The 27,363-nt window shown below is 43.7% G+C and overlaps 1 long non-coding RNA gene across 1 annotated transcript; it reads right to left on the minus strand.

Moving 5' to 3' along the window:
- On the minus strand, window positions 1–27,001 carry LOC126053201 (uncharacterized). Its single transcript, XR_007510297.1, has 3 exons — window positions 26,905–27,001; window positions 26,744–26,816; window positions 1–354 (listed from the first exon to the last, which is right to left on the minus strand). It is a non-coding gene; the product is annotated as an uncharacterized LOC126053201 (long non-coding RNA).
- Between the last annotated feature and the right edge of the window lie 362 nt (window positions 27,002–27,363).

Genomic DNA, 27,363 nt, shown 5'->3' on the forward strand with positions numbered 1-27,363 from the left:
TATTATTTAGTTAATAGGGCTTCAGTGAGTCAGTCAAAGGCTGCCGCTCCTGGAACAATTTAGAAAAAGTTGATTGAGGAACCCAGGGCGGTTTGGATGGACCCAGTGTCGCTGAGCAAGCACATACAGTCAACCAGCACTGGACAGCAAAACGCTGGGGCACATGAGTGGCAGGGAGGAGCTCTAAACCACATCTGGAGATTTCTGCGAGTAGGCATTTGGTGAGACAGAACTGCAGTGTCGACTGTGCTACGAGAGATGGGTTTTGAAAGGAGCGGGAATATGACCAAAAGTGCAGCTGATCCCAAGGTGAACCAGGAGCAGTGCAGCAAGGAATCTCGGCCATCAGCATGTCTGAAATAAATAGAAAAGTTCTCAGGAAAAATTGCAGAGATCAATGTCCAAGCAATCCTGTGCATGATGTATGAGTTGCTTATGAAGGAAACCAATTCTTTTGCTGAATTCAGCCAGACATATGAAACAATCCATCAGATTTGGAATGAGCTGTTGGATTGATTAAACACAAATGTAATTAGCTCTTTCTCTTTTGCTTGATGCTTATCATTTAAAATGATGAGGAAGCAGGAGAGAGCTCTATTGAAAAACTACTGTATTACACTTGTGAAAAATGCATGGTTGTTCTGTTTATAGACCGCTCCGTAGCTGTAATCTTGAGAAACCAATAAGGAACTTTACCATCAGCGAAGTTAAATAAGAACAACCTAGTCACTGTGCCTTAGCAGTTTGCTTATTGCTGTAAAAACACAAAGTGCTAGTATTTATTTGTAAAGGATCTAGAGTGCACTACGGGCTCCTGTGACTAAAGGAGCTGTCCTCCAGTGTAATTTAAACTTCCTTGCTCATTCGTAACCACAACCACAAGGTTAAACTGACCTTCTCTGTTCTTCTGAGTTTCATCCCTGAAAAATGCACTGAACTCCCACCCCTGCCAAAACTAAGGATGTTCCCTTCACATCATTTTTAAGGCCAATACAGAACCCTTTCCCAGGTATGTGACTCAGTCTTAGTCATGTAAACAGAAGTTTTTCATTTTGAATGAGCCAGTATGTGTCCTTCCTTCTCTCACCATATGACAGATTTCTCTTTTGAAAACTATATCCTAGTGGTATGAAAATTAACATATCAGCCTCAATCCTTCTCGATGACACTGTAAACACCCAAACCAAAAGAATGAAAAGCTTGAAGGAGATACAGTGTTCTCAGACCACTACAACAGCGAAGTAAAACATTGTATGAGATGTCAGAGCAGGCCTCGTGAAGGGGGCCAAGAGCTCCAAAGGGAAGGCTCTGTCCTCTCTGCTCCCTGAGTGTCCGGGATCTTCCAGTGTGCTCTCCCCCTGGGAAATACCAATTCAGGAGCATCTGACCCAGTGCAGAATGTTTGACTGTGATAGGCAGTAAAGAAAGTTGTTTAGAGACGCTCAGAAAATGAGATTTTAAATTTGGGATTTGGCAAGTGCTGCTCTGACTTCTTACTCTTGAAACACTCCGCTGTGGGACTAGCATCAGAGGTTCACTGGTAAGTCAGTCCAGTGGCATCCAATTCCCAAATAACAGGATTGAGTTGCAACCCAAAGTTAGGTACTGACGGAGACTAAGCCCTGAATAAAAGTTAAATATATGCATATACACATGCATGTGTATCCGTAGAGAAAAAGCTACTGTAGTGGCTGCACTGACACGTCTCATCTAATGGCTGTCATACAGAAAGGGGAAACGTACTCATGACAAACAGGCACATATTAGTTATTTTCAGGCCCCGTGATGTCATACTTTTTTTCAGGCACTATTGCACTAAGTTTCTCTTTCTTGAGTTTCTTTTTTCCTGTAGAAGAAAAAGAAACTTAGCAAGTGCTGCAAAGCACAGTCAATCAATGCCTGGATTGTGTCCAACTTACTCAAGTACATGAGAATGCATGGGAGAAATGGGTTGATTATTAAAAAGTCAAGCCTTATAGAAAGTAAAGGAAAAATATCAGCAGCTATTTTAGATGTTCTTCTTACTTACTCTCAGTCCTTTAACCTGATTGTTTAAAGGCATGTTAAACTAAGTGTGAAATGTAGTTATCAGTTCCATTACACTGCCAATTTAGTGTCAATAGGAAATTCATTGTATCAGAGACAAGATCTTCATGGGTTTTTTAAAATAATCTGCAGCAAAAGCATAATCCATCACCATTCAGGGTGGTGAAGGAATTTTTACAAAATTGAGATGGAAACTTGAAATGCCAAATACCTATGTTAGTGAGTCTATGACTTACAGTTAAAACATCTGAATGTAAATGGTAATGAAATGGTCTTGAAATATCTCCAAGCACCTCTGTGTCCTTAGAAGGTGCCGCATATATGTCACTCAGTATAGGAGAGCACAAAAAGTGTTCACAGCACCAACCTTACCCCATTCTGCTAGACTTGTTCTCTTAACACGAGCAATATGATTGTTTTTCATTCCTTGTCTTTCTGGTGCCAATTTCATAGTTAAAGCGATTAAGGCTACACCAGGTGGGACAGCAGGGACCATGTGAAAATGACATAGTCTAGCTATGGGTGATGCAATAGGTCCATTTATCAGTTTCAGCCTTGGAATCAAAGGGGACTGATAAGGCAGAAGACAAGTCATGGTCCTGCATTTTCACTTCTCAGCTGTGAGCTCACAGCTGAACTTTTGTCCACATTTAGAGAATCCAGCTTCTCTTGGCAATTTCTCATTCTTGCTCCACCCAGCCCCTTGCCTGCTAAGGTGTTATTGCAGTGTGCACTAGCAGCTGGCTACCCCAAGTTCCAGAGCATCACGATGAGGCCATGCAGGCTTCGGCACAGGCTGCCACCAGAGTATAATGTTGAGAACTTGCATTTTTATTGTGAACAGTGTATTAAATGCCCATGCTAGTACATCCTCACTGCTGCTGTTACCAGTGCTAGCTAGCATAGATGTGCTATCCCTTCATTTTACTATGTAAATAGATTCTTTCCACATCTCCCTTCCTCCCACTGGCCCTTCCATATCGCAGTAGGATTTTGTCATACTCTTAACGTATTTTTTTCCCCATCCTCACGTTTTTCTTTGAAAGCGCTCCTTGCAGGGAGTGGTGGTGCTGAAGCCTGGTGTGACACCATCTGTTTAGCAATCTCAGCCTGGTTTCCAATAGTCCACCTGAAATGGATGGTTACTCCTGGGCTTTCCTTCTGCTGGAGCGCTGGCTGAGCAAGCCACCTCGCTTCTTGCTGGTGTCAACACCACAGCCTCCCTGAGCACATCGGTAGGGAGAAAGTTGTATTTCAAACCAACACTTGCAGAGTTTCTATCAACTTCTGCAGAGCCAAGATTTCACCCAGGATATCCCTGCTTCCCCCTCAAAGTATCGCATAAGCACACATGTAATCCCAAGGTGGGTGGTAGGATTGGTTACTGCAGGACCCCTCTATGGCCACACCAGCTTTCTCCAGGCGCAAGCCGGACCCCATGCACTGCAACGATGTAGCCGAGTCTCGCTACCATGGGCTAGGGCAGCAACAGCAGAGAAAACTTTGCAGCTGGATGTAGCCCTCCTGGTAGTGGGACGGGGGATGGAAGATGAGGGCTTCGCGGCTGCCGCGACGACGCGTGCCCCAGGAAGCGCGCGATGCGTAGAGTGGTGCTGAGAGCTAGAGCTCCTCAGTTATTCAGCCCACGCAGCGTAAAATAAACCCTAGGTACATATACTATGGCCTTTGCTAGGAAAGGAAAGGAAAAGATCGAGAACAACAAAACCCCCATATGCTGAATATCTCCTACAGATTCCCCCAGAGCCTGGCAAAGTGCAGTGCCAAACTGACCCACTAACTACAGCCAAACAAATCTCCAAGCGCTGGGCACCAATTCATTCTGAAAAGTGACTGCTCCTGGTTTAGGACCAAATATCCTTCTTTCCCGTTAATGCTCTGTTGTTGGCTTCATCTTTTGCCATCATACACCATGAAAAGCAAGCAGGAAAAAATAGATCTCGAGGAAAAGTTAATAGCACGATATGCTAATTAGCAAGTGTTCCTCGGAGTGTTAGCCCCACATAATAACTACTGACCCATTTGGGTATATTTTCAAATGCTCTTTCCTTTTTGGTGTTGGCTTGTTCTGCAGCTTTGGATTAAGCAGTTGCCTTAAAGCCTTCATTTTAAAGCATGCGTTGCACTCACCCATCTGGCAACTTTATGTTGTATAATACAAGGGAGTGCACAGTATGTGGCATAAATTACAGACAAGAAGAATGCAACAGCACAGCATGTAGGGTAAATTAAAGCAAGCATTCTTCATGGCCCATAGCAGAGAAGGACAGAACAATTTTGCATCATAAATACAGGAAAAACATGTGTTTTAAAATGAGAATTTAAAAAAAATAAATAAAAAAGATATGCCCTTGGAGGCAGGCAGCTTGTTCCTAGTGGCAGCAGCAACCAGGCAAGACCACATAAAGGAATAAAGAAAGGGGTAATGCTAGATAACAAGAGGTAACAGATTGCAGTAGGAGGACAAAGAAAGAAACCAAATGCTGAGATGGAGCAAGCCCCAGTGGACTTTTAAAAACAAGAGCGCAAATTGAAAATGAAAGGAGCAGAAAGCACACACAGCTCTAAGGATGGAAACCGTTCTTGTCGGTTTTTGCGGTATGAATGTATGTAATGCACACCGGTTGTTAGTAACATAGCACTTAACGTCAAAGGGTTCATAAATGGTATCTACTGACCATGGTCTGGTGAACTCAGCATAGATCCAGGAGCCAGGAGTTTCTGCTCTGAAGATCCAGAAATGCTGACCATCCTATGCCACCCTCCAGCCTCTGTACCATCGTGTGGGCGCGTATATAAGCGTGTGCTTGTGTGTGTGCATGCACACATCCATATATAGGGGAGAAGGAGTGGGACAAATTGGGCTCCTGAGCAAACTCTGCTGGCTAGCACGCACTAGAGCAGTTACTCTGTGCCTGTCCTGTCCAGTCCTGGATATCCTACTTGTTGTTGTAGGCAAAAGGGCTGATCCTGGCTGCAGGATCCTTCCTAGAGTGCTTTGCTGTCACCAGGCGGTTGGGACAGGTGAGGTTTGCAGCACCCCAGAGCAAGGGGCACGGTGCAGAGAGCGATGTGGTGGCGTGGAGCTGTGACACTGCACGCTGCTTTCTCCTACTCAGCACCGAGCTTGCAGAGATGGGACGGGTGCCACCTCCTCCCATGTGAACTTCCATGGCAGCTTACGCCAACCTAGGGCAGGGCTTTTGCTCTTCCACTGTCCTGCCATGGCCCTTCCCTCGTGCCAGCGTTGGTGCTCATATTGCTGCACTGTGAGTCGCTTCAGGGAGCTAATTCTGCTAAAGTAACCTTACCAAAAAAAGGTGACCCTACTCTTCTCCTTGCTGGGATGCAGTTACGCAAGCCATGAGCCGGCTTAAGCCACCAAAGGGGCGATCGGAGGTCTGGATTGGAGGTGTGGGACCATGGCAACTTCAGTTTAGATGAGGTTAAGCTACCATGGAACGGTACTCTGGCTCTGTTTTCCTTTCCCACCCTGAGTTGTTTTTGTCAATTTAGAGTATGTTTTTCTCAAGGCAGGGAGTGTTTCCCATTATGTGTTTGTGCATTGCCTAGCAAGTTGGAACCCTGATCTGAGGTGGAAACTTGAGGCCCCACCATAGTACAAATAATAAATGTAACAAAGTGAAGAACAGATGCATTCACATATGGTGTATTATAATTCAGACAAATAAAAATTCTTATGGTGTATGTTAAAATCATTCTATATGTGTCACAGTTAGCATAAAAACTGAAAACAAAAACAAAACCGTGAAGAGTCAAGGCATCTAAAAGTACGTACCCTACTTCTGCATCCACAAATACAGATTCCTCTGTACCCAGTCCTCATTGCCAAGGAAATGATCATGCAACAGTGTCCTGTAACTTTAGCGTTGCCCTGGTTGTGCTGTCATTTTTAATTTTTTTTATAACATTAATTTCAGAATTTCTTTCCAGCCTAAGCAAGCATCTCCCTAGCCTTCCGGCCCCTTGACTGCACATACACTCATATGGGGCTGTACATAAAATGTCTACAACGTCTTCATTTTGCATCATGCCCAAAGAGCACACCATTTTTGTCGTTTTGAGAATGTGGTCCTTAATGGCAGCATCATCCCAGGGCAGTTCAGGTTTCATTCCCACTGGACTGGGAGTAGGGATCATCATTGTGACACAGGGTAGGTTTTCCTACTCTGTGCTGGCATTGGTAATACTAGCAGCCACAGCTATTTGCAAAGAGGAAAGTTATTTGTGGCAATCTCTGGAATATAGAGTTATTTAACTCTTTTGGAAGAGGAACCTTCAGATAAAAGAAAGAATGAATTTTTAGAGAGTTACAGCCATGTGGTAATCCTAAAATGAATTATATAAGATGTCAGGATCTCATAGGCTGACAGAGATGGAAAAAAAAATCTTAAAGCATGTCTTTAATAATTTTTTTAAAAAATCACACTAATTCATACTTTGCTATGTCAATTTTCAGAAAATTCATTCTGTATATAGCAAGTAAATGCTGTAAATTTGGGAAGGTTGCTTTATATGCTTCAAAAATAATTAAATTGTTTAATTCCTGTTCTAAGCACCAAATTCACATCAGGCTATAAAGTCACAAGCTTTGCCTCCATGATAATTAACATTCATAAATATAGACTTAACAAGGCTGCCTTTCAAAGGGATGATGCATTTCAGGAATACAAATTTACATATACAAACTGGATACACCAAACCCAGAACTTCTAACTTCTTGATACTAAGGTTTACCAATTCGCATCCTTGCACTAATCAATGAAGCACTAAGAAAAAAAGCAGTTTGGACAATTGCCAAAAGTACATCACAAGGAAGCATAAATCAAGGCACTAGTCCCTTATGCCAAGCATTCATTAGTAACTAATGTTAAATTGAAGTGAACCTTTTTACAAGCAAGAAAAATAGGCAATCCTGGAAATTGTTTTACTAGCAGCTCTTTATCCCCCTTTTCCTTTCCTTGGCAGCTAGAGGAAACACAGTCTAAGCAACACATTTGGCACCAAAGACCTTATATAGTTTCTACTTCATTAACGGATTTGAAAAAATGTGCAGAAAATACTACGCATAGATAAGATACATAGTGCCAAGCAAAAGTCATCACTCCCCACCAGCTGTTGCCCAGAAGCAGTACAATTATTTAATAGGTATTTGTGATTGCCTTCTTTAGACACAAAAATTAACATTTCTACATCAGTCTCAGCTATCTGCTTGAGAAATCCATTCTAGCACTTAGATGTCAAGCACTGATCGTACAGAGGATCACAAGTAGTGCTTGGACTTAAGTGCTGGTGCTAGCAACTTGATGATAAGATAGAGCTGAAAAACATCTAGTATTTCTTCATTCAAACCAAGCTGATTCTTGCCAATACGGTGAAAATCTGTGGGATTAAGTAGTTGAAGAGTAGGGCCAGACTCTCTCTAGCCATTGTATGAACTCAAAAGTTTATTTAGGTTGGTGGAGCGGTGCCAGTTTACAACAGCTAAGTATATGATCCCCACAATCTTTTTTCCTTTTAAAACAGTCAGAATTAACCAAGATAAACTCTTCAGTCCTAAGCTACTGGTTGCCTGAGGAAATATTTTGAAAGGATTCTTGCCCAAAGCATGAACATCTCAAAAACTAACTTCTGGGCACACATTTGATGTATTATTAGAATTGCTGAATATTCTATATAATATGAACGTGTTCTGCATCCTACATATAAAAAAAAAAAAAAAGTAGCCTGCAACTTTCTGGTACTTTTGCAAAAACAGCTCACTTTTCCAGCAAATCAGTTCACATGCACTATTGGAAGTGCTAGCGTGCTATGCTAGATTTATTTTTCCTGGATTCTAGCATGTAAAACCTGGCAACTTTACCTCGGCAAAGGACCGCAGGTTCACCAAAGCCTGCAGTCTGCCTGAGCCTTCGCTCCGCTTAATGTGGGGAACACCCTGGCCAGCACCTTGGGCCTCTGTGGTCTCTGCCGGCACCATGTCAGTACAAATGACTGCGAACAGCTCGCCGATGGCCAGCAGAAATCAACCTCCTTGCTTCAGAGGCATTCCTTACGGAGAACAGACTTGATCAGGCCTGCCCAATATCGCCTTCTCCCTCTGTCTCCCTACAGCGAATAGTGGGATGGATTAGCAAGAGGCCAGGGAGGAAAAAAAGCAGATCATAGCCTGCTCTGCAGGTCACTGGCCCAGCTACTCTTTCCATGTCATAGAACAGAGTAAGGCAATGGACGTGTGGCCAAGGGGAACACCAAAACAGATGTACTTCTGAGACACAGCTCCTGATTTAGGTCCTTGCTTTCATCTCCAGCAACACATACTCAATAGCATGGTGGGTGCTGGTGGTACTCTCTTACGCTGCTTAGTTCCTCCAGGACCATACGTCAGCTCTGCCTTTCTTCTCTGCACAACTCCGTTCTCTTTTCTTCATGTCTCCCTGCACTGCTGTTTGGACATCCTTACTCTTGCAGTGAAGACCATCACCATCCACTTGTTACTCCCTTCTCTGATTTTCTCACAACCATCTTTCTACAGTGAGAAGAACATGGTGTCTTATGGGCTCCAGCTCCCATCCAGCTGGCTTTATCCTTTTAAAATTCTTTTTCTCTAACGATCTTAGCTTCCCCCCTGTAATCCTGGAGCCCTTTTTTGGACTCAGCATTAATCACCCTGAAAAAGAGCAACAACAAAACTTTCTCCAACCCTTTTCTTCCATTTGTACGCGGTCGGCAGAGTTGCTCGGGGCTTGGGATCTGGTTCATTTGGTGAACTCCTAGTGAGTCACCAGGCGTACATGCCGCAACCCTCTGAAGGCATCTTAGCCACGTGCTGACCTGCTCCAGCCCTGCGTAGCTGGTGGGGTCTCGGGGGACTGCAGCAGATGAGTCCACAGTCAAGGAGTCAGCGGCATGGTGGTGGCTAGGAGGAGCCGTGGTTTGGCAGGAGCTTCTTCCCCGAGGCTCCTTGGGTGGCAGCAGCTGGCTGGGCACCGAGCAGCCAGGCTGGCCCTGGGGTTGCACTCCATTTTACATCGGGGTGTGTGCAAGGGCAGAGTCAGTCTGTCTGCGAGCAGGAGAGCAAAGAGCCTGGACGCGTGCATGTGGAGAGGGCAGGGGGAGAAAGGGGGTGTGTATGGGGAGGAGCTGCTTGAAAAAAAGAGCTCGTAGCCATGGTTATGTGTTCGTACACATGTCGATCTGTAGGAGAAGAGAGAGACCAGCTCGTACGCTAGGAGTGATAGAAAAGTTTTCTGATTTTGATTTCGACAGTTTCTCTGAAGATAGCTCGCTGCTTCTTGAGCAGTTCACAGAGTAGCTGAATTATTTCTTTTCCAGGGTAGCACTTTGAGAAAAGCCTTTCTGTGAATTTTTATGGTATTTTTCTACTTGCTGTGGTATTCACAGATGTTAAGGGAGGTGGGAGCGAACAGGCCCTCTAAATCCATAATCACTCTATGCAGTTACATTAATGAATGTCACCATTGATAAGTACTGTATGTTATATAATCAACCAAGCATTACCCAAACACAGAGCATTTTTATGTGACCCATCAGAGCTATAAGGAGACATTTTGGTGCCGGGAGTATGTCCTCCACTCCCCACTCCCGCTAGCACTTTCCCAGCTCCAAAGCTCCTTCTGGCCACCGCTGCTGCCTGCAGGTCCTCATCTTGGGTTGTAACCACAGCGACAAGAGCTGCTACCGGTCTGTTACATTTCCCCCAGTTCAAAGTACCCGCTTCACCCCGCTGTGCCACTCCTGTCCATGCAAGCCTTGCACCCTCCTGCAAAGTGAGTCTTCCCTCTCCTGGGAACAAGTCCTTGGTCTTGTGTTGCAGCCTATCCGACTCGAACGAGTTCTTTTTGCATGTGCTTATTGTGTGACAATAGACATCTGAAGTATCTTCCAAAGATGAACAATCAGCCTCTTCCACTGCAATCAAGGGGAGATTTGCCAACAGCTGTAGAAAAATTGGGCTCAAACCCTCATCTGAAAGACAGATGAATAAAAAATGCAACAGACATTGCTGCTGAAAATAGATAATTTCTAATTCCCACAGCTCTCTCTTTGTGGTTTCAAATAAGCCTTTCTACATTAAGACTACAGTTTTCAAACCAACAAAATTAAAAAACCAAATGTTCTTTCTGAGTGTTGTTTCAATTACGTTTCCATGAGTGTACATGCGTTTGATGTGTGAATTTTCCCATTAGATTCAGATTACTTTGGTTTGGACACCATTGATGAGGCATACCCTGTACAGTGGCAGTGGGATTAGACCTCTCATTTTTACATCTGAGGGACCAAAGGAAATGAGTCAGCAAATTGGCAAGGTCCTGTCTGATTGCAAAACTGCTGAGCATTATCAGTCTTTGGGATTCAATACCTGTCCCCATGCCTTGCAGCTCCAGATCATTCTGCTAAACGTTCATGCTTCCAGGGTCATGAATAAGCAGGTATTTATTATGTATGCTACTCCAGCACAGGGCTTTTTGCATGGCCTATATATGCATTTTAAGGACTGACTGTTAGTCATTATTAGGAATATTTATTACTCCTGTGATCGAATCAGCTGCTGCCCAGAAGCATTACATTCATGTAATAGATTGATGTTACTAGCAGCTTCTGAGTTAAAGCAGACACCACAAAGATTGTCCTGGCCACAAAGAAGCATGTGGAGGAAATCAGAAAAAGATAACTTGGAGGAGTAAGAGTTGGGGTAGCCTTTCAAGAAGCAGGAAATCATCTTCTTTTCAGGGTAGAACTTGAGCCATTCATGAAAAGGACTCTATGTTCGCGCTGCCTGTGGCTGGACTCAATGGTTCAGGAATTTTCTTCCACTTCTGTGTTCCCTGACTTCCACCTTAGGTGTGCTTTAAGCCTACTTTGTGCAGCAGGGAACCCAAAACAGGCCAAGATGGACTAAGCATTTATTTTGCTTCTTTTCTTCATGCTCGCCTCCTCATCTACTATGGGCAGCAAGTGTGAACTGTGTTGAAAAAAATGAAACATCAATACAGAAATAATACTGTTTCTCAGGGACAGTGTAAAGACCAGGAATACAAACTTAAGTCTTAACAGCAATGAGTGTTCCTAAATTAGTCTTGAAAAAGTGCATTTCATCTAGACAAAATGTATGAAAAGTTACAGATTTTAGTATTATTTACTCCTCTCCCATGTCAAGTACGTACTGCTTTGCTGACTGTGGGATATGGCTAGGTAAGGAAGGTAACCTTGCTCTAAGGAAGTCACAGTAATTGCCCCTGTACTTCCATTCAGCCACCCTCCCGTTTTTGATGTCCAACCCCTCCCATTATATTATGGCTAAATGAGGTTGGAAATCCATTCCTATGGGATTTTGCTACCGATTTGGGTTGGAACAGGATTTCACCCCGGGAATGCCCGCAGACTGGTGACTAATAATGACTAGACAGTCTGTGCATCTGGGGCTTTCACCTACCCTGGCTCTGAGGGAGTTAAAAATTTGTATACAAAGAAACAAAAAGAGCTGCTTAATATTTGATTTCTAGTGCAAGTCATCATATACCATATGGTAAGGTATTTATCCCAACTACATGTTGTTCAGTAAATCATAGGGGTTTGCGGGGGGTGGGGTGGGGAAGGAAGGGGGTTGTTGTTTTGATCTTAAAGTTCTGTGCGGCAAACTGTCTCTGTAAATTGCTGTCATCGCAATGGCTGTGAACCAGTCTGCTGTGTAAGTCTGATTGGAACAAGCCACCAGAAGCACTGCCCTTTTTCCTCCCCCTCCCCACACCCTTGGTGTGCAGATGGCAAACGCGATCGTCCTCCAAAGCTGGGCTGGATGCTGGGACCTTTCATGCGCAGCACTGCCTTACCTGATTTGCAAGCAGACGAGACCTGTCAAACCAGGCACAGGAAAGAAAGACAGACAGCTAATACTAGCGTTTTCAACTTTGTTACTACTTTCAGTGGTGAAAAGCAAGTTCGCCTTGCAATAGTTGGGCAACTCAAGTTGCCAGAAAGGCAAATATCCAACATACACCCACTGGCCACCTCTACAGGGCTTTATGTTGTTGTTTGTCATGTATTTCTGTGGCTGGTACTAATTTTCAGTTTGTCATCCTTTGACTCATAGAAATCCTTCCTTTTCAAAAAGGATGCATCTCCCTGTTGACCACGGAAAAAATGTGGCATGCAATTCAATCCTTTCCTGATAGCACCGGAGACAAGGAGAGGGCAAGTTAGAACACCGTGATGAGGAAGTTCTGTCATTTCCAGAAGGAAGCATGATTCACCGTGCAGAGCATTTTTGGGAGCCTGAATCAGAGCTGTCGAGGAAGTCAGTTCTTGGACAGTTTAATATTTAGTTTAACTATGACTTTACCGGTGAAATGTGTGCCTCTCCCCACAGCCAGTGGGTACGGCAAGATCAGATTACGTGCCACCAAGGAGCAGGCAAGAAGATCGCCAAGGAATTGGCTTTCAAATGTTTTGGATAAAATGGGAAGTACCGCAGAAAATCTGTCCTTAAATGTCATTGCAAAGCAGAGCTTTTCTAAAGCAGATTTAAGGGAGAAATATTTTCTCACACTTTTCCCGAGCACAGTGCAGGCAGTGGGAGGGACCTGCAGGGTGGCCATAAGGAGCCTGCAAGGGGAGGGCCATGCAGCGAGCTGCAGCCGGGCTCCTTCCCAAAAGGTCTGGAATTAGCACACTAGCGGAGAGATGGCTTCATTAGTCATGGCACAGACCTGCTAAGTAAAGCTATCCACAGAAAGAGTGAGTTGTGTGTTAGCTGCCAACAGGCTGCAGGATAAATTCAAGTTGGTTTTCATCGCCTATTGTACCCTAAAAGGATCACGATTTGATTAACGTAGTGTCCCCCCCTCCACCGCCCGCGCACACCCCCTCACACACACATGCCGTATTGCAGGAAACAAGATTAGACCGGAGTGTCTTCCCCTGCTCTTTCGCCTCCCCACCTTCGTTTCTCCCCCACAGGAAAGACAAAGACTTATTGGCAAAGCGCTATACATCTGGGAAGGGTCCTCAGTTCAGGAACTTGGCATATTCTTGGTCTACCACAGGTCTGAATTGCTGTCTGTTTCGGAGCAGGCGGCCAACTACGCCTTTTCTCCCCAAACATAGTTTAATAAAGTGGGGGGAGAGAAGAAAATCTATGTCGTTATACGTGATGATTAGCAGACTGTTGATGTGTTTGTGTCTCCAGGGGCACATGTATATCACCGGAGTCGAGCAGAGGGAACCGGCTGTTAAGATATTTACCGTACGGACGTATACACAAGCACCCAAAGCATAGTGCTGGAGGGTGGTGTTTATGGCCTGTACATTTAAATAAATAGAAACCATCCTTCATACTCGCTCTTTGCACTCTGCTGCACAGGGATTTACTTTTCTGGCCTCATGGATAAGGAAAGACTGAGTATCAGGGAGAGGCAGAATTCCTATAGGATGTGAGAGGAGAATGGGATACACGGAGCATGCCTACGCATCCCTCGAAGACGTCACTCTATCTGGGAGCCAAAAGGTAAGGGAGTGGGTTTGCTGACTCTGACACACGGTGGGAGGAGATCCGAGACACAAAGGAGTCATGGGTGTGAACCAGGAAACAAGCCCGTGCCCACCCAGCTTTTTTGTTTGCTTGAGGAGGATGTAAAATATGCTTACACCAGTTGTGCTCCAGCTCCAGCGCTAATTGTTAACAATAAAAGGTCACCAGAAAACAATTGCTGGGAACCAGAATTACACAAGGGGCCTGGGTAATGGGATCACTCCTTCGCGGGAGAATGCCACCCTGCCAGGGAGCGGGGTACGGGGCGATCCTCGGGGGGGACTCGCCAGGTCAGTCGAGGAAGGGAGGTGCGCGCTGGTGTCAGTCAAACCTCCCCCCCCCAGCTCCCTGCTCCCAGATGGACACGCACGCACCGGGCAGTCTCTTTCAAGCTTATTTAGCCCTTATTTGAGGGAATTTAAATGTAAGGTGAAGTGCTCTTCTTTTCCCTGTCATCCTGGGAGGAAAATATTGGCTTCGACTTCCCTTCCTACGGCAGAGTTAGGGCTTTGAGGGGGAGTGCCGGGAGGTTTGCATGGCAGGAACGAGGACTGCTGCCTGGGGGAGGGCTGGCGTGAACTGGAAGGCTGCTAGCATAGACCAAGGGAAAAAGAGGGAGGTACCTTTTGAAGTATCTTACTCCCTCCCAAAATACATTCATACTTCATGGGTGCGAGTACTGCTCAGGAAGAAATTTCTAAGCTAGCATTAAATTCATCTGCATAAGCATCAGTAACACCAGCAAGGGCTGAAAAATCCTGCCAGCATGCTGGGTAAGTACTTTGGCAATCCATCCCAGGCCAGCTCTGTGCTGTTACGGCCCTCTGGTCTACTTGCATATGTCTACTTGTGTGGTCAGCACACCATGGGCTGCTCTCTGGGCATCTCGCTACTTTAACCTTCAGGACTTAGCAAAATTAAAGGATGTCTGAACCCATGAGAGATGCTTTTAGGCCATGTCCATGCTGAGAAAGAGGCTGACTGTCGGCCAGAGGCTGAATCCAGGCCATTCAGCAGTCAGTAGCAGATACAGCTACGAAAATGCTAACTGTGCGTGGAGGTGGAGGCGTTCTGGAGCACCCTGTGACAGAGCAGCCTCGGACCCTGCCTGTCCCGCCTTCACTCCAGGTCCACACAAGTGCGACTATTCCTAGATGGTCCAAAGACAGTTATTTACCTTTTCCTAGACCTTGCCCTCTGAGAAGTCGTATGTGTATTTAGCCCACCTTTACCTGAAGTCCTGGCCCCTGAGCTTTCTGCAGCTGCCTCCATGCAAAACAGCACAACTTTTCTGCCCTCACAAACACTCCCCTCAGCCACCACAAACTCCCTCCCAGCCCTTCATATCCAACTCCTGCAACCAGATTGTATAGCCAGGGAGAGAGAACATGGTTTGTGGGACAGATAGATGTGAAAAGCAGTCATTAGGGGACAGTACACAACTGGTTTCCCTTCCTCTAGTGACTGCGCATGTCTGCTTCCCCCTGGTGCAATTTTGAAGCTGTTCTCTTTGGTGATGGGGCTCAAGTCTATTAAAAAAAGCCACCGCCAAAACCCAGTTTCCCCAAAACTCCATCAAGTCTAGAGACGGTGGTAAGGATGCAATGCTTTGCAAAGAAAAGAACAGGCGACCAGGTAGCTGCTCTGTAGGTATTCTGTACTCATAAGTTTCTCAGGAAAGCCACAGGATTAGCATGCAGTATAGCAAGATGGGGGTAATAAGCTCTCAGGCAGCTGAAGGACACTGTGAGAGAGGTTAGATGATTTATGCGAGGAGAACTTGCTGAATTCTCAATCCTTCCCACATGCAGTTCCCTCACGTGAAGGATTTTGCTCTCTGCAGACAAGGAGAGCTCAATGACTGCCAAGGCGCATCATCTTGTCCTGTGTGGCTGTGAGGTGTGGGAGCAAAAAAGGGAAGCGAGATTAGTTTGGGACCAGGCTCTCACTGAGACACCATCGTTATAAAAAGTGGAGGCAAGAGGCCTATAGTTCCCTTTGAAGGGGTGCCATGTATATGCTAGAAGCTGCTGGCGCATGCCTGGGGTTGTGCAGATGCTATATGCAGGTCATACAGTCTGGGGGCTGTGGTGTGCCCAGTACCAGTGCTAGAAAAGAAATTCAAGGGCCAGAAGACTCTAGGTGATGCTGATATTTTGACTGTCCATGAATCTGGCCCCATTGGATTCAGTGAGGTCACAGCACATAAGAAAGACACAGATAATCTGGGGAGGGTCCAGAGCAATCACCACAGCTACAACAAACATTGCCTGCGGAGGGAAGACTGGACAAACTGTATTTGCTTACTGTAAAGAAAAGGAGATGGGAGATGATACTGAGGATGTCTTTAAATATCTAGAGGGTTACTGCAAATATAGCAGAAGGATATATCTGCGTTAGCCTGTGGTGAGCTGGAGAGGTAGGGAGAGGCTTAAACTGGAATAGAAAAGATTCTTATTAGATACCAAGGGGGGAAAAAACCAACCTCTGCCATACTAAGATTATGAAGCCCTGTAATGGATTGCTTGGAGAAATTCTGGAGTCTCCAGGACTGGATGCCTTTAAGAGTAGGAAAACAGCAACCAGGAAGGACAAGGACGTAGCTGATGCTACTACCACAGATAACCTCCTGAGTTCCTTCCACGTAGTAAGCAAGTACTACAGTGAAGAAGAGGAAAAAACTATTTTCCAAGTTGTCCCTCATTCATCCCAGTTTCCGCCTGTATCACTTTTCATTCCAAATGCATTAAAATGTGCAAAATCATTCCTCTGTTAACATATGACTGTATAGTAAAACCCATGAGTTAGGAAAGAGTATGTCTTGTGAAAACAGAGGATATGAAAAATTTGTACTTTTATTATGGTTACCAAATCCTTCTTTTTCATAGAGCAGGTCTGATTTTGTTCACTTGCTCTTAGCAGGCAGAATTAACGGTTACTGTTTTCTGTAAAATAGAGCTTCCATTACTGAAAAAAAATCATTTTACAGCACTCAGTGTTCAGCCTATAAAGTTTAAAAGCTGTATGAGGAGTTTTACATTTTGAAACGTTTACTTTTTCGTGAACTATAAAGATGAGTCTTAATGCCCAGATTTCTGAATCAATAAAAATGCTCAAATGTCTTTGACAGCAGGGTAGTGAAACTAAAGCCAAAATGCCACTAAACAAAAGATAAAATCTTGGATGAAATGCCCTAGCCTTTACTGGCATTTGTGAGAAGTGCTGCCTCCTCATATAGAGATATGAGCAAAAAGTGAGTCCTGCCACCATGTCTTGCCAACGGGTACGCTGAGCGAAACAGGCCCTAAATAGGCCAGTTAAAGTAGTGCAGTGTTTGCTGCGTGCACTGGGGCTTTCAGCACATACTTTTGATGAGAAGATCTTTATGACAGTAAGTGTAGATACTTATTGTTATACTTAAGGTTGAATTCCAGCTTTTGTCCAAAAGCTACATCCTTCTTCTCTCTGCTACATTTTTAGCTGCTCAAAACTTTTGTCACATTTGCTGTTATCACTTCTGTGGTAAAAGAAACCATGTTAGATTGAATAACCTTTTTCTTTTTTAATTATTTGGATAACCATTAGCTGTAATTTGAAATGCAGCCCTAGCATAGCTCAGAACTAACAAACTATACACCCTAGAGGGATCTGAAAGAGATCTGTGAAACAAAATCAGGCCTCAGATGACAAGTGGATCTGTAAGAGTCCACCTTTTATGGGCTTACAGTCCAAGATTGCAATAGAGCTCTCTCTCAGTGAGTAATCTAAAATTGGAAGAAAAAAACTTCAGGGTTCAGAATGTTAAAATCATTAATGTCCTGGAAAGTACTGATGTGACTGTGGATTTGAAATCTCACGTTTTCTTGTCCCAAGAAGGGCATGTGCGTGTGTGCGCTCTGGTGACCCTTAGGTTTGGTCCAAAGAAAGGATGCCCCATTCTGATGGTGTTCACAGATCCTGCAGTCTCAGGTACCTTCGTGTCAGGGAACTAAGGGGACAAATTATTTGAAGCATGATGACTAAACATGGCTTGAAATCATGATGGAGGAATGTATACCTGTTCAGGTTTGGCTTTTCAGTTCTTGGGTTTTTTTCCTACTATGACTAGGTAGTATAGTGTGTGCTTACCAAAAGCAGCCCTAGCCTTCAAGCACCGTGACTGAAGAAAAGCTCTTTCAGTACCTGCAGAGCTAGACTTTCGGCAAAAGGCAGCCGTCCCCCACACAGCAGAGGCGTCAGCGAGAGCCTCTCAGCCTGGGCTATGCTGAACCAAGCCCCATTTAGAAAAAAATCATTCCTAACATGTGAAGTTTTCTGATATCATACAGACCCTGAAATATAGTCCTAGCTTTCCATGGGACGGGATTTCAGGAGCCTGAAGGAATATAAATTGCTAGATTGGTAGCAACCACGGTCTACACTGTAAGTAAGCAGTTATTGTAAGATTAGTGTCTTTGCTAGGAAGGGGGGCGGGGGGGGGGTAGGGATTGCAATATTTGTCTAACATATAAATGTGTGTAGGCAACTATATCTCAGTGTTACCTGTAAGTGGAAAGCAGCCTAACCAAATTCCCTTCCTGAGGGCATAGCTTGCCAAGTGTACTGCCTGTCCCATCACGTGTACAAATCTTCATCGTCAAACAAGAACTTTCTCTGGCTGGAAAGCAGTAACTTGTAATGCAAAGCATGCCAGCGTATGTCAGCAGTATTACTCCCCTGGCACTGCTCCTCCCTGTTAATTGTAGAGTAGAAAACATTCTTCTTCAGGCTTTTCCTCCAACTACCCCAGTGCGAGAGCCAGAAACCGTGGACATTTGTGTGGAGGGAATTTGGCAGCTGAAACGCGTGGAAGCCTGGCTCTGGCATGAGCATTTCCAAGAGCAGCATCTGGACCCCTGGTTAACTTCCTGACTGATCTCCTGCCTCAGACAGGACGCCAACCACGATAAGTGCACCAAACATAAGGGGGAGGACTGGGCAGAGGCTTGGACATTTCTTGCAGTTTTAAAAATAGCAGAGCAAATCCAAAGCACATTGGCAGAAAGCATGTAACTTCAAAACTCAACTGGAAAGTGCCTCCTCCTGATGATTGTCTTGCAGATTATTCCCTGGGTTGATTTTCTGCCTGTCCCAGCAGCAAAGCCACAGCTGCAACCTCACTGACAGAAATGGGTGAATTCGGAGCTCAAACATGAGTGCATTTCTCGTGCATAGTGAACAGCTTCTTGGCTCGATTTACAGAGGCATCTGTGTCAAAACTACTGTGATGTTTGCAAAGTCCATCAGCGTTTTGATCCTATGGGGGCAGACAGTAGTTTTGTATGTGCCATTTTCCTTGTTTCCTCCATTAGAAGAAACCTTATACTGGCTTTCCAAAACAAAAGGGAAAAAAGGTCCTGTTTGGGTTACCTCCCAGCTGTGCATACATATGGGTACATATGTGTGCCTATGTGTGCACATCTATATGCATAGGAGAGACTTTCCTTCAGTGGTGAATGGGAATTTAGCCTGTGCTGACTCATAGGCTACAGATGACTGCAAAGTTATTAGGTTCTTCTTTCACCCAAACAAATCGAGCTTCCTGAGTGTTTGACTCATTCATTGGTATGTGTTAGACTAAAACATAGTTTAACGTTGCTACCTGTCCATCGACCTACATAGAGATAACTCTGTGTAGAAGGAGAAGCCAAAACACCAAAGCAAAGTGTCTAAAGCAGGTAACGGTATGTTTTCCAGTACCCTACTCCTGCACAGAGCTTGTACATCCCAACCCGTGCCCAGCTTTCACCACCACGGTGCCTGAGCATTCAGGCGTGGAAGTGTGACAAGGCTTCTGTTAAATTCTCTGGGACCAGAGACAGTCACTTTTCCTGCACACCAATACCCTATACATACACACATGAAAACATGCAAGTGCTTGCAAATTTTATAAACTTCATCCAGCACACCCTTTATACAAAAATCACCCACTTCTTTGTTGATTCACCATTCCTCTTTTCATAACAGGGACGACTAACACTTCTGAATAATAAATACAAAGTCTTTTGCAAGTGGGAAATAAATGGTATCAGATAAATACTCTTGGTTGATTTCTCTTGTCCTTCTGCTGCTCTTTTTTTTTTCCATTACCATTTTTACCCTATCATTATTGTCTAAATGTGCGGAGAAGAACAGAAGAATAACAAAACCCAAATGCTGTTATCTGAGATGTACATTGCATCCTGAGACTCCTCAGCACAAGTACAAACAAAGTTGATTTCCTACCATGACAAGGTGGCAAGGAAGTGGGCCAGAGGAGGAAAACGATCTTTTTACAAAGAGGACCTTGTCAAAGACAACTTTTTTACCAGACATAAACTCAGGGAGTTAAAAAACTTTTTAAAAGAATGGCCAGGTGCAGGGTAGAAGGATGAAGTTAGGACTTAAAAGCATTCCTCCAAAATGTGGCAAATAGATTCTGAATTCTGATCATGTCTGGATCGTCGGCAGGTGACTAATTCATCTGCAGTATGGAAAGAAGACTTTTTAACACCGTCTGTACATAGGACATACCACTGCTTAGAGGAAACACTGGCATGCTTCAGTCACTAGGCAATTCTCATCAGGCCATGAAGGTATGTTAGTCATGCTTTTATTAACAAAGTTTTTGATACTTCTGCTTTGCAGTAAGCAGCGAAGCCTTTGTATCTCAGAGAGACACTCCCCCTTAGAGATGTCGTGCAAAGAGTGAGACTGTAATATCTTAAATTTTGTTCCAGGTTTGTCTGATAAGTGGGCGGCAATAGTTAAAGGCCAATTTGTGCTTTTCCATCACACTGTCTAGACATATTTGCAAGCACTGCTTTGCCTGAAAGAGGAAAGGGTATATCATATATTACACAATAATGGTTTATTTTTACTTGTAATGCATTAAGAGGCTGTTTTCAATCAGAAACCATTTGATATGAGGGTATGTTCTGGACAATAAATGGAAAAAGTGGAGCATATCCTTTTTTTTTTTCTTTTTTCACACACCAGACAATACCCATACTTTCCATATAGACAGGAAATGGCTTAGGTTTATATATAGAAATACAGTATATTTTATATGCATACATAATGTATTGATTTATTTTAAAACTATCACTGTATAATTGGTTGAAGCTGCAAAATTGATACACACCTATGTAAATACTTTAGTACAGCCCAGAGAAGACAAACCTGGAAACTTTAAGAGAGATTCCTTCCCATCAGACTCTAAAGACATGACATGCATGGTGCGAGGGTCGTGTGCCATTCCGCAGTTGCTCAGAGCCACCGTATCTGCTCTGTTTGGCATCGGTGTGTCGTAACTTATGGTCCCACTTGGCTCCCCACAATATCGTCTCAGAGGTGCGTATCTTCTCACCCCCTCTTCATCCCACCACTCCTAACGGGCTACCAGTTCTTTGTTCTTACTGGTACTGCAACCAGCAGGGCTGGGTCTGGGGCCCAATTTGTCTTAGGCTGCAGGGGTCCCCAGTCCCATACCTCCCATACCCCCTGGCTACCTGGTACCTCTTTTGGCTAGGGCTGTCCACTGCCACCTTCTTTCCTGGGACCTGGAGAAGGTGCCCTGCATTGCTTAGGAGTGGGGCATCTCCATCGCAGAGCAGTTTTCTGCAGGGCCACATACTGTGGGCATGCTTTCCCCAGTGGAGGGACACATAAAATCACTTTCATGGGAGGGTGACAGTTCCCAGGTGGCAGCTCTGGTTTTGGTTTGGGGTTGGTTTTTGGGGTTTTTTTCCTATCTTTCTTTCCCTGCACCTGCAGTTTCCTGAGGACACGGATGTTGGCATGGTGGTGAGCTGCTCCTGGCTTGCTGAAGTCCAGGCCACTTAAGCAGGTAAAGGACATCTGCTTTACCAGTACTGTTCTGCAGTTTAGCAGAGCTAAATCACTTTTTGACTCTAGCTTCTTGCAGAAAATATTTGGATTGTTTTAAGATGATTTGCCACTAAGCTAAGACACCGGAGGTTAGGAAGGCTGGGAGTTACATGTTTAAAACTATGTTCATTTCAAATTGGATGAATTCCTGCTCACCAGACTATGATCCACAGTCAGGCATTATGGTCAGATTATTTAATACATTAGCAAAAGTGAATTTGACGGACACAGTCACCAGCTGGGCTGTGATCTGATAAGGCTGTCTCAGAGAAGACACAGTAATAGGTCAGAACAAATATATTTGTTTCTTTCAGGCACTGTAAACAGATCTGTGTTTAATTTATTCTAAAGGGCGCTTTTTTTTTCCTGTGCTACCAACACGTAATCTTTCACTTGGATTTTGTTTGTTTGCTTGTTTTTACGTATGCTAAAACTCTTAATGGAATTCTTCAGTCTTGTATTTCATTTCATGCAGATAACAAACTTCTCCAGTGTTTTTAGATTTCTTAAGCCCCACATGGTCTTCCTGCCCTTTTTAATACATTTTTTTCCCAGCTGTTCTTTAATGAAAGAAGGAAGAAGTACAGTGAGACTACTAGGCTACTTCCAATTGCAACCGTTAATGGCCATGGTAGGCAAAGATTCACAAATCCTGTTACAGATAAGAAAATAAATCTCTCTACCATGAAGCTGTGGCGTAAGGACTGAAATACTCTCTAAGCCATAAAAGTTGAACTTGGAGTGAGGAGAACTCCAGCCGTCACCTTGCATATTTCATTTGTTACAGGCCATCTGTGTGCATCATCAGGGATCTCAGGAAAATATTACTCAGCTGTCTTTTATCTCTGTCTAGTCTAGCTAAAGCGTGGGTAGCAGAACACAAAGAAAAAAGTTCCCAACTTCAGTCTGATGATAAAAGATGCTGGTAAGCTAATAGAATCTAATGTTTTGTATTGATTAATAATACAGGGCTATAACCCACTGAATCTGCTGCAGATGGAGCATAGTTTAGAAAACAAATAATGAGTTTCTTCCTTCCTAATAAGCTCTTTATTACTTGTTGAAGTGGAATGTGAGAGCACAAAGTAAAGCTCAGGTATCAAAAAAAAGTGGTGATGACGGGTTGAGGGGGGTCACTTGTGAAAACAGTGGAAATCAAATCAATTAGGCTTGTCAGCTGGAAAACATCATGGGGAATTAACACTTGTTTGTCTGGATTCCTGCAGCCTGAACAAAAGTGCACAAAAAATGTATTCAGGTAACAAAGGAAGTGCTGTATGAAAATTGTGGTTTAACTAAAAGAAAAAAAAAGCATTGTGTAAGACTTACATCCACTGACAAATGAAATAAGTAAATAGGATAAACCTTTAAAAACAACCATACGCTTTTAACCTTCAGAAGCAAATGCATCTGCACAGCAACAAGGGACAGAGGTAAAGGTACCACCTCTGTCAACTTGAGGGCTTATAAAGAGTAGAACCTGGCAGGGCGCTGCTGAGGGTAGTGAGATTTTGCCTGGTTGCCGTGAAACTGAAATTACAGCTGGTGGCATAAATTGAAAAGGCATGCAAAAAATCTGGGGAATATTTGGATCCTGGGGCTACAAAGGAGGGAAACCTTGGGGGCAGAGGCATTCGGGAGTCTTTGGATCTCAACCTCATTTCTGGTTTATTTTGTTTTCTCTCACTTCAAGGTTGAACTATACTGAAAGGCCCTTCCCTCTACTGCAAAACAGTCGTCTTTTTTTTTTTTTTTTTTTTTTTTTCATATTGCACTCCAGGAGAGCAAAGATGGTGCCAGGGCAGCTACAACCACAGCTTCTACTGGATCAGTGCCTGACTGAGGAAAGCAGGAATTCAGAACGACGGTCTCCAAGGCCTCTGACTAAACTCATTAAAACTTGGACACAAATATTAAGCGGTGAGATGCATTGGCCCCGATCCCTTCTCCTCCCCTAACTCTGGCAGACACGGGGGACTGCCCCCCAGTCCCTGCCCCTGGGGCTGCCAGAGGGGTGACTGCCCCCAGAACAAGGCAGGGATGCTCTCCTGCATCAACCTGGACTAGGCAGAGCAGAGACCTGGTTACCAAAGCCAGGGGCTTGAGGTTGGTTACCTGCACACAAGCTCAGGCCCAGGCTGCCGAATAGGCTGATTTCATGGGTGCTTTTTATCACTGGTTAATTCATGTAGGTTCTTCTGAAAGACCCCAAAGACCCAAGAAATACTGGAGGAATAAGCAATAGGATCAAAATGTTCCAACAACTTTCACTTATACTAAAAGAGAAGGTGCTAGTGAATTATTTCTTTATCTTTTACATTTGTATCTACCATTACTGATTTGTAAGTAAGTGCTGGTTTTTGATGTGAAGTGGCTGAGGTAGCATTCGAAGACTGACTGGATTCCAGAATAACAAAAGCAGTTGTTCTTCCCCTGTTCTTGTGTTTTATATACTGACTACACATACACATTCTTGGCACACACTACAGTTTTTACAGTGCACAATTTTTAATGGAATTAGAAAAAGAAACAATTTCAAATGACAGGAATAAATTAAAGGAATGGCTTGAAGGTACAATCACAAATGGCTTAGTACTTTACATTCAGTGGGAAGTACCTCGGGAAAAACATTTCTTCTAACGTCTAGCAGCTTTTGAATCACTCTGTTCAGAGTTTCAAGTGTCACAGCCATCTCTAGCTGTAGTTTGAATTATTAGTATGACTGTGTATAAACTTTTTTTTTTTTTTTTTTTTTTTTTGGCTATACTTGGGTGAAATAATAGAAGAGAGAAGTGTTGTTTAACTTCTTCTGTGTTATTCCAGCCATGAAAAAACCCTGGTCACCCCTGCTTTCACATATTTTATTTTACAGTGAAGTTGGAATATTGAGTCAACTAACTTACACATTTCCATGCAAGTAAAATATAACAAAGCAAGGGCTAACTTGTGGCCCTTTACAGATCAGTGGTAGGGAAGGTGTGGAAAGCTATTTGGAGCTCTCCTGCTCACCCCTGTTAACACATGCATGTTTCCTTAAGGAAGTGGTGATTACACCTTGTTGTTGGCAGTGCAAAGCTTAGTAAATCTTTACATTTTCACTATGGAAGAAGGGAATTTCCTCTTACCTCTGTGGGCAGCCAGCCAGCGAAAGGTGATGGGAAATACATGACATCCTGTTCTGCCTACCTTTCATCTTTCCTGTTCACAGACACATTTTGAGCCTGACATGCAGGTGTAATTAAAAACAGGTTGATGCCATGCACAGCTCAGCAGATGCACGCAAAATTAGTACCTGCTGTGAATCCAAGTACATTGGCTTTTATGAAACAGCCAGGCATTTGCAAATCGTCTCTTGTAACTGCAATAATATCAACATAAGAATAAAATGGATCGTGTGGCTTTCACTAACGTGGATCGGCTCAATGGCTAGCATTTTTCTCAGTAGTACTCAAAGTAATGTAATGCTAACTATTCATGCTGATGTTTTTCAGAAGAGTTAATAGTATTGCACTGGTGCATTTCACACTTTAAAAAACCCCTCTTTTCCTATGTTTCCTGGGCATGCTGCTCATGTAGGCACCAATGCAGCATCTGCATTCTCCAGCTGGCCGCTGCTGTGCGCTGGGGCTGGAAAGGGGCTGGTGCGCCGGTCATTCTCCTTTGCCATGGTCTATAAAAGATGACTCTGAGGAGGATGCAGCTCTCCAGCCTGCTCACTGGAGGCTCATACTTGGCATGCCTAATGCAGCTGCCATACCTTCTCTTCCCGAAGGGAGCCAAAATAGGAGAGGGAGATGCAGGCAGGAGGTACCTGCTCTGCAAGCTACCTTGCCTGCCCTGCCGCGAGCAACGAGAGGCTGGTGCCAGGAGGGGATTCTAGGTGGGGACACACGCCAGAAGTGGCAGAGAGCAGAGGCTGGGGCCATAAAATTTGATGGCATCAGAGCTTTCAACTGCAGTACTTCGCATACATGCCACACTGGCTCCTCCCTGGCAACTGGCACCAAGAAAAACACAGTTAAAAAAAGATCAATCTCTTGTCATCTGCCTCACCAGCAGTTCAGGCAGGTTTTGTTGCTTTCAACACTGGGGCAATGTTGGCTACTAACATTCTCTCCGCTTCAGTTTAGTGATCCCAGACCATGAGTAGGAGCAGTCATTCACCTCAGATGAGTGTAGCATCATAAATCTGTTCAGCTGCACATTTTAGCTCTGTGGTGTCAGACAGGCATAATTAGAGCTCCAGAGTCCAAGTGCCACCACACTAGTCTTACAGCAGTGCAATTGCCCACGCTTTACGTGAGTCATCTGGTGGGAGAGGAGAATTAGGCCCAACATGTCTGGGCTGAAGCAATGATTTAATCAAACTGCTCCTTGCAGCTCTGACAAGTGTCTTTTTATGGTTCGTGGTGTTTAGTTTGAAGTTGCCAGTTGGAATTTTTCACACCTGTGGTTTATTTAAGCCCTTATTCTGCTGTAGCTCTAACATTTAAGACAATAAATGTGTCCTGTAGAGCTGTGAAGTATTAGATGAGGGAGACGTTTATGTGCAGGTGACGAGAATAAATGAATGATACATGCAATGCTACATTTGCTATTACTTTCCAAATACAGACAACTGCTGCCCACGACCTCCCAACTCAGAAAACTGCTGTTAAATGCAGTGAGGAGCACCTGGCTGAGTCCTCAAAGCACTCACACTGTGTGCTCTGGCTATTCATGCAAGTAAAATTTTCATACCGTATATAAATATTCCCAAGAACAATGACATGGGCTGATTGTTTTCATTGGGAACATTTAATGAGAGAAAAGGAATCACCTCAATTTAATGCCATCACACCTGAGATCAAAATCTACTTAACAGAGAGGAAATTGGAAAATATTTACAGAACAGAAATTCCAAAAATAAATAGGAAGTCCCCGCTGGAAAAAAAAGGCAGGCAATGCAAACAGATCAGACTGTAGGAGGACATTGCCATACTTGAAAAGTGGAATTACAAAGTAACCCCAAATCATTTCAGACAGTAGAGACGGTACAGTGGGTTTATCAAGACTTTAATCTACAGGTAAGCAGAAAAGGAATTTTTTTAAGCATTAGAAATTACTGGAGTTTGTTAATCATTCATTTTCAAAATTCCTTGCTTCCTCCAGAAGTTTAAAGTTAACCAAAGAATAAGCAATTGTATCTATTTGAATTACCTTGCTTCAGACACAGTAGAGCTTCCATTGTCAGCAGCAGCAAGAGCCTAACATTTCCAACTTCCATTCTCAGCTGTAACAATTCAAACCGATTATTCAAAAAATAATAAAAAAAAAGATAAAAAAGAAGAAAAAAAAGAAAAAGAAGCAACATAATATACATTATCTTGTTATAGCATCTTCTTTCAAGGCATTTTATTCAGAACATCTGTGGTCCCTACCACTTTCCATCAGTGTCCCACTCATCTCGCACTATCAAGATAAATGCTTTTTTAGATGCACGTGGTTGGACCTTGCATTTAAACAGGCTGTAATCTCCATGGCCGGAGATACCATGAATAATTGAAATACCAGAGAATAAATAGTTTCACTAACCATGTTTTGCCTTAAATAATCAGAGCATCTGGTAGATCCACATACATTTAATTAATTTGCTGTTTGTTTGCTCCATTGCATAATTAACTATTTAATTTCATTGCCCTCTGGATTTGCTCACTAATTAATTATCCCTTGCTAATTCATCGATCAGCTGCTTATGCCTCGTCTTACTTTTCTAGCCACCATGTTTACCTTCTACTTTATTGAATCACTCCTCCTCCCTTTTCTGTATCTTCCCAATT

Source organism: Accipiter gentilis, chromosome 32, assembly GCF_929443795.1.
Source record: "Accipiter gentilis chromosome 32, bAccGen1.1, whole genome shotgun sequence".
In the NCBI taxonomy this organism is placed as follows: Eukaryota; Metazoa; Chordata; class Aves; order Accipitriformes; family Accipitridae; genus Astur; species Astur gentilis.